The 7,827-nt window shown below is 46.2% G+C and overlaps 1 long non-coding RNA gene across 1 annotated transcript; it reads left to right on the top strand.

Annotated features, from left to right (window-relative positions):
- Window positions 1-702: 702 nt before the first annotated feature.
- On the top strand, window positions 703-5,586 carry LOC144735571 (uncharacterized). The gene is made up of 4 exons (XR_013588654.1): window positions 703-772; window positions 2,159-2,190; window positions 3,446-3,533; window positions 3,951-5,586. It is a non-coding gene; the product is annotated as an uncharacterized LOC144735571 (long non-coding RNA).
- Window positions 5,587-7,827: the final 2,241 nt, after the last annotated feature.

The raw sequence follows: 7,827 nt of genomic DNA, 5'->3' as shown, positions 1-7,827 counted from the left end.
CGCGGGCCGGACGTTCCCCACCCCTGGTCTAGACCCTGACGATGCCTGCTGCTGTGTATTTGGAGTTTGGTGGCGTGGATTTTTCCTCCGGGTCCCCCGGTTTTTTCCTTCCACATTTACAATCAACGTCTCGATGCGTTTAGAGTTTAGTTGTCCGCTGCTATACATTTCCACGCGATGATGATGATGTTTAGCCGCCACTTTTATTGCGCTGCTCACATTTGTTGCGCTGCTCACATTTCGAAAAGTTTATTGGTTTGGCCATCTTTGTTTGTTGTAGTACGGAGTAAGACTGATAGCCTTAATCTAAGTTGTCTTGTGGTTGTTGTTGTTGTTTGACTTGCATCCCACTGGGATGTTTGCACACAGCGTTGGTGTACGGTGTTTTTTCTGCAATATGTTGCTGTCTTTTCTTGGATTTTCTGTTTGCACTTAGTCACATATTCACTTTAAGATGTTTTCTTGTTCATGTTTTTGTTTTTTGTTTGTTGTGGTTGCACCCGATTCAAGAGCCGAATGGCTCACAGGGCTACACCTAATACATGAACTTGAACATTTGTGATAGCCCAGTGACGCTTCTGAAATAAGAGCGACGACACAGCAGCTCAGTTGTGGGCCTTTCACCTGGCGAAATGAAATACAAACAATAGTTTGTAGTTGCAATAGCTTCACTGCTTGAATTACCTTGTGTTGACCCCCCCCCCAGATTCGCAATTGGCTGGAAAGGAAGCGCTCACAGTGCCAGAGTTCCTGAACCTCAACAGAGCGATAGGTGAGTGACACTGCCGGGCATCTGTTGGGAATAAAAAGAGCTTCATAGCTCATCGGATTTCCTCCAGGATGGTGAAGGATAAAGATCGCGATTCTGAGTGCTCTCTCAGTGACACACAAAGACAAAGATCCCTCCCCTCCCGTATAGCCTTAACAGACTGGTTGGGGCAAGTGCGGTTAGCCAGTAGCAGAAGCGCCTTATGAAGGTCGGCATGAGTGGCAACACAAGGGGGTGGGTGGCCAGCAGCACCACCATGCCTGGCCGCCTTTGTCTCCCCCAGTGCCACCACGCACTCTCATTCATTCTCATTCACTCACTCATTCACCCACTCACCAACTCATTCACAAATGCCCCCACCCGTTAAGCCTTCACAGACAAAGTTGTAAAGAAATGAGTTTGTCAATCTCTAGATGATAGTTGCATAGCTTCGGCGGCTTCCTAATATCGGAATGAAGAGTGGATAGTAGTGCATAGTGTAGTGTATAGGAGTGGATTGTAGTGCATAGTGTAGTGTATAGTCGTGCATAGTGTAGTCTATAGTAGTGTAGTGTATAGTAGTGCATAGTGCAGTGTATAGTAGTGTAGTGTATAGTAGTGTAGTATATAGTAGTGTATAGTGTAGTGTATAGTGGTGTAGTGTATAGGAGTGTAGTGTATAGTAGTGTATAGTGCAGTGTATAGAAGTGTAGTGTATAGTAGTGTATAGTAGTGTGGTGTATAGTAGTGTAGTGTATAGTAGTGTAGTGTATAGTAGTGTAGTGTATAGTGGTGTAGTGTATAGTGGTGTAGTGTAGTGTATAGTAGTGTATAGTTTAGTGTATAGTAGTGTCGTGTATAGTAGTGTATAGTTTAGTGTATAGTAGTGTATAGTGTCGTGTATAGTAGTGTATAGTGTAGTGTATGGTAGTGTATAGTGTGGTATATAGCAGTGTAGTGTATAATAGTGTAGTGTATAGTGTATAGTAGTGTATAGTAGTGTAGTGTATCGTAGTGTATAGTGTAGTATATAGTGTAGTGTATAGTGTAGTGTATAGTAGTGTATCGTAGTGTGTAGTGTAGTATATAGTGTAGTGTATAGTGTAGTGTATAGCAGTGTAGTGTATAGTAGTGTAGTGTATAGTGTAGTGTATAGTAGTGTAGTGTATAGTGTATAGTAGTGTAGTGTATAGCAGTGTAGTATATAGTGTAGTGTGTAGTGTAGTGCATAGTGTAGTGTATAGTAGTGTAGTGTATAGTAGTGTAGTGTATTGTAGTGTAGTGTATATAACATCTAAAAGTGCGCGATGCCGGTGACCGTCTTTGTTCGATGTCTTAGCGAGGTTGATGACTGCCCGAGTTGGCGTAACGACCGCTCCGTGCCCGCCCCTCTGTCCGTGTGCCTTGCAGATGACTACGACGAGAATGCCGTGGAAAGTGTGGTGAGTCGTCATCGTCATCACTGTCGTCATCATCATCGTCGTCACGATCCATGGGGCAGAGAGCCCCCTAGAAGTATGAGTGGTTGTTGTCCACTGCTAGACTTCATCATTTGTTGTTTCCACTTTCCTCTCTGTCCGCCTTAGAGTGCCAATTTGACTCAAGTAGTGGCCACATCATAACGGTGTATTGTAGAGTTTAGTGTATTGTAGTGTAAAGTAGTATATAGTGTCGTGTATAATCGTGTAGTGTATAGTATAGTATAGTAAACAGCATAGTGTATAGTGTAGTGTAAAGTGCAGTGTATAGCATTAAGTAAAAGTGTATAGTGCAGTGTTTCGTACTATATAGTGTATTGTGTAGTGTATAGTGTAGTATATCATCATCATCATCACGATCCACGGGAAGATAGCCCCCGACGGTGTTATCCGCTCAATTGTCTTAAATAGACGCAGAGTGGATCTCGCCCCTTCCTCCTTCAAAGGAGTGAAGACGACAGCTAGTGGAGTCTTTACGACGCGGGCCGATCGCTTTGGGATCAGCGGCCGCCGAATCTTTGACGGAGCCATTCGTGGTGATCATGCGGCCGCATCGGCCACGCGCCCCCGGTCCTCATTCGGTTTGACGGTCGACCATTGGCGGCGTGAAAGGTCGGCGCGCAGACTCGATTCCACCTCTCGCCTGCATTCGTATGTTTGTGGCTGCGATCCAGAAGGGGGTGGCGTGACCTTGGGTGAACGGGCGGCACCGGGTTCACGTGCCGACGTGTCGGTGGGTACGGGTTAACGAGAATGTTTTGGTACTCCCGGACGGCCGCTGTTTCTTCTCATTCGTGACCCTTGTAAAGCGACTTGGATAAAGGCGCTCTATAAATGAGATAAGAACACCACCACCACCGCCGCCACCGTGGGAGACCACGATTTAGAGCTGATGAAGTCAAACAAAACCAACACGCAAAAAATACCCGGCGAGCCAAGTTCGATTCCCGCTCACGATGAACAACAGCGGCGAATATTTTCGACCAGTTACCTGGGCCTACCTCCCCTTGGTCGACTACAGCCTCAAAGTAGTACCTGGTGCGGTGGGTTAACAGCATCGCCAATGGGGAGACAAAGGCGGCCGGGCGTGGTGCTGGTCACCCACCCCATCGTGTGCCGTTCTGGCCTTCATAGGTGCTGCTACTCGCTAACAGCACTTGCCCCAACAGTCTGTGAAGGCTACACGGGGGGTGATCTTTATCTTTGTTTATTGTTTCAGCCCGAACCTCAGGACAAACCTCAACCCTTCTCCTTCCGAATTCCCAAGTACCTCAAGATGATGTCGCGTGCCCGCAAGAGTGATGGAGGTAACAACATGGCATCCTCATCATCATCGTCGCCATCGTGAACATAACAGATGCACATGCTGTCCGATATCACCCTTATCGAAAATGGTAATCAACTTTTAGACCAAATCTCCGTTGAGATGACTGCCTCGATTGGCTGCTGACTGCTGTTAACTCTCTGGGCTCAGCAGCTCCAGCAAGGGGTTGAGGTTGGTTGTATGCCTTCATTGGTCAGATAAATAACAAATAAAGCACACGGCAGTATGGATTCCTGCAGTCACGAAAGCTTCAAATCAAGATTAACACAACTGTTTCATTCTCATGGTAATCATCATCATCATCACCAGCAGTAATCATCATCAGCAGCAGCAATAGTCACATTGTTATAGACTGGCCAGCCCACTGACCAGCAGGCACGTGTGACTTTAATCCTTGCAGCCTGCTTTTGGAAATACTGCGTCTGAAGACTCAGAGAGCCAAGCCCAGCAACGTGTACAGAAGATGGGAGAAGAAACGACGCCTCTGCTGATACACAAAGACACCCGCACACACACAAATACACACGCAAACACATGCATACACATACACACAAATACACACATACACACAAATACACAAATATATACACAGAAACAACAGCAACTGGTATTTGCCTAAAAGTGGTGATGACACCGATTTAACCCATTCACACACACACTCTACATGCATACATATAAACACGCTCACACACACAATCACGCACACCTACACACACACATTCTACATGCATACATACAAACACGCTCACACACACAATCAACAACAACAACTGCCATTCACCACTAAGTGGCGGTGACGTCACCACACAATAACGCACACACACACACAAATACAGACACAAAGATCCCCACGCATATAATGTACACCCATCCAATAAGGGCTCACAAGTGATGACATCACATCTACCCCTCTATTTAAGTAAAGAAACTGGAGGATTTCTCCACAAATCTGGCTGTCGCCTGATGGAGCTGGTTGTAATTACTGGCGAAACGTCGTACTCAGATTGTAAATGTTGTGGCTTGGCTCTCCAACACACAACCGGTTAGTGCTGTAACGAATTGGCACGTTCTGGTTACGTAACAAACCCCTTACTAATTGGCTGTGTCGGGTGGTGGTGGTGGGTTTAACGACACAACATTTATATATTTATGCGACTTAACCTGGAAAAACGCCTGTATTGCACTACTACTATACGTTATTCACTACATTACTGCTATACACTACTATATATGATATACTCTTTGGTGCTTTCGGTAAAGTCACGTAGGTATAAAATAAAATAAATCACGTTTCGGGCGCAACACAAATACATACGCAAATAAATGCTACACTACTATACATTATACACCACTACTAAACACTGTACACTACTATACACAATACACTACTATTATACATTATACACTACACTACTATTATACACTACTACTACACACTATATACTACACTACTACTATACACTACTACTATAAATTATACACTACCATACACAATACACTACTACTATACATTATACACTACTACTAAACACTATACACTACTATACACAATACACTACTACTACACATTATACACTACACTAACACTATATACTAACATAGCTATCAACCCATACGATTTACCCCGTATTCTTGTACAGAGAAATTGAGTTTTCAGGTCTATACCACGTACAGCCGTTTCAATGCGGGCAACAACAAAAAATAGTTTGTGTCTATCTGTTTGTATTTCTCTCCTTGTGATTATGGGACTTTGTCGGACGAACGTTGAGATTTATAAGGGGCACGGGGTGACCGATAAGGTCTCAATTGATCACCACCACCGTGAGATTTGTTATCAACAACATCAGTGCAAAAACAACAACAAACAACTTATTTAAAAGGCTAAAAACGATTATCGCCAGACACGAATTTGTCCCGGTGCACGCTCGCGTAACTTGTACGTAGCCATTCGGATATTGGAAGTGATGCAGTTTTTTTGGTGTTTTTTGTTATTTTAACCGTCAAGGAACGCAATAAAACAAAAAATGTAAACGTAATGAAAGAGCAATGTGCTTTGAATGACCGCTGAGCTTGAGCGAAAGGAGGTGACCGCCATGGGAGTCTGAATTGTGCGATGAACGGGGGTCGCGCCCTCCCCCACCCAACGTTAAATGTTCGAGACCGTGAGCTGTGACGGCGTGGATGATGTGAATTTGGGCAAGAGCACTAGCAGCACCATCAGCACCACTACCAGCAGCACCAAATTAATGATGGTCGGGTTTGCACGTTAATTACCAGGGTAACGGCACCCTATTAGTGACAACACACGCTAGTTAATCCTCGAACAAACGCGCATGGGCGAGCGCAAACACGTGGGTGTAGGTGGTCGCGCTGATGAGGGTGTTTGCGCGTTAAACCCGGGCACAATGGCGAAACGAACGAGGCTGCGGCACGCGTTTCACTCGTTCACACCTGCCCCGAACGTCGGTGATCGTTTATCACTGAATGCGCGCCGATCATCACACTTATGGCGTACTCACACCACCCCACGCTCTCTCCACACCCACAGAAACCACGCAACGTCGGTATTTTATGCTAGAGGTTTATTCCCGACGCGACTGTAAGTAAACACTACCTCTTCTTGGTTCTTTCGGTAAAGTCACGTAGAAGGGAAGTAATAAAATAATACAAATAAAACATAATTATTTTATTATGTTTTATTTTTTTATTATTTTATGACTTCCCTTCTACGTGACTTTACCGAAAGAACCAAGAAGATGAATCCCTGCAGTCACGAAAGCTTTAAATCGAAATTTAAACACTACCTGTCCGGGAGCCAGAATCATCCAGCGAGCAGCATCTCACCTACTTCTGTTAAATCCCTAGGTAGCGCCCCACGCTAATTCCCACCTCTCTCACGTACTCATGGTTCTGCGGGGAGTCGGAAAGAAACGAGGCTGCATGAAGTTTCTGCCGGGGACGTGTCCTGGCTGCACTCCGACGTGTCACTCGGAGTGGCCGGAAGGTTGACTGCCCCGATCGCTGACTTGAAGAGTACCTCTCTACGGTGCTCCTCTGCCCGGCTTTTCTGCCGTTCTACATCAAAGAGATCCTCGGCCAAGCTCGGGGGGCTCTGTTTCTGCCTCATGTGCTCCCTCCGCCCCCCCCTGTCGCCATGCTCCAACTATTGGAGCTCCGTTTCGCCCCCCCCACGGTGTCCTAGTCCATTGTCCGCACGTCCCCACAACCGGGTTCAAACCCCGCTCCTCACTGGAAGTTCGGCTCCGTTCCCTTGTGCGGGCTGTATTCTTACTGTCGTCGCTCGATGGGCTTAGCCGTGGCCATGCGATGTTAGGTCAGTTCACGGCGCCGCAGTCAAATTTAACCTGGGGGGAAATCTGCCAATTCCCTGGCCCCGGGAAACCGTGGAGCACTCCCACAAGGGGGCACTCGGGTGAAAACCCAGAGGCCAGGTGATGCCCCCACGAGGTCCTACTTGGGGGTACATGTGTGTGTGTTCGTGTGAGGTCGACTCAGCCTCAAATGAGTACCTGTTGCGGTGTGTAAACATCGCCACTAGGGAGACAAAGGCGGTCGGACGTGGTGCTGGCCACCCACCCCCTCGTGTACCGTTCTGGCCTTCATAGGTGCTCGCTAACAGCACTTGCCCCAACAGTCTGTTAAGGCTATATGGGGGTCTTTGTCTTTGTTCGTGTGAGGGGTTGCGAGGGGGGAGCAGCGACGTATACCTGTCAACCCCGTATTAGTGACCTACCTTATCACTGACCAATTCAGACCTTATCGGTCACCCCGTGCCCCTTCGACATCTCAACGTTCATCCTACAACGTTCCATCACAAGGAGAGAAACACAAACAGACAACATTATTAGTCTCGATTTGACTGCAGGAATCCATACTCTTTGGTTCTTTCGGTAAAGTCACGTGGGTAGAAAAATAAAATAAATCACGAGGTGACGGACGCTTGTGTTGCGCCCGAAACGTCGTGAACATTAGTACTATTTTTGCCCCGTATTGAAACGGCCGTACGCCGTGTGGACCTGGGAACTCAATCTCCCTTCTTCTTCTTGGTTCTTTCGGTAAAGTCACGAAGAAGGGAAATAATAAAATAATAAAAATAAAACATAATAAAATAATTCTCACGACGTCTGACGCTGTCTTCCCAACAGACCTGTTCTTCACCTGAGGACGGCTGCTTGCGTTGTGGCCGAAACGTCGTGAGAATTATTTTATGATGTTTAAATTTTATTATTTTATTATTTCCCTTCTACCTGACTTTA

The sequence above is a fragment of the Lampetra planeri genome, chromosome 55 (genome assembly GCF_965212315.1).
Source record: "Lampetra planeri chromosome 55, kcLamPlan1.2.h2, whole genome shotgun sequence".
In the NCBI taxonomy this organism is placed as follows: Eukaryota; Metazoa; Chordata; class Hyperoartia; order Petromyzontiformes; family Petromyzontidae; genus Lampetra; species Lampetra planeri.
The sequence above is the reverse complement of the archived record's forward strand: the minus strand, read 5'-3'. Positions and strand labels throughout refer to the sequence as shown.